Source organism: Cynoglossus semilaevis, chromosome 7 (assembly GCF_000523025.1).
Source record: "Cynoglossus semilaevis isolate Cse_v1.0 chromosome 7, Cse_v1.0, whole genome shotgun sequence".
NCBI classification, from domain to species: domain Eukaryota; kingdom Metazoa; phylum Chordata; class Actinopteri; order Pleuronectiformes; family Cynoglossidae; genus Cynoglossus; species Cynoglossus semilaevis.
Window position 1 is genome coordinate 2,309,967 of NC_024313.1, and position 264 is coordinate 2,310,230.

Genomic DNA, 264 nt, shown 5'->3' on the forward strand with positions numbered 1-264 from the left:
TGCCACAGTCCAGTTCCAGCTACCCAGGCATGGGAAGAGGTTTCTTTCTGTACCCTTATAACGACATGTTCTTGAGGGGTCAGTATCCACCAGGCACATACACAAAATCGAAACGCTCCTTTGAACAAGGGAGGGACAACTGGCAAGATGCTCACTATGTAAGAAACTACTATCCTGTTGAGCCTAGGCCGCCAGTAAAGCAGGCTCCCCAGATGTCCCAGCAGCCTAGCCGGCCTGTGAAGCAGCCTAGCCGGCCTCTGAAGC

General features: G+C 53.0%; 1 long non-coding RNA gene across 1 annotated transcript in view; it reads right to left on the reverse strand.

Annotated features, from left to right (window-relative positions):
• Nucleotides 1-105: 105 nt before the first annotated feature.
• The window catches only part of LOC112487260 (uncharacterized), a 959-nt gene continuing 800 nt past the window's right edge, over nt 106-264 (reverse strand). The window contains exon 3 of the long non-coding RNA XR_003050189.1: nt 106-234. This is a non-coding gene — a long non-coding RNA (uncharacterized LOC112487260). The remainder of the gene's footprint in view (nt 235-264) is intronic.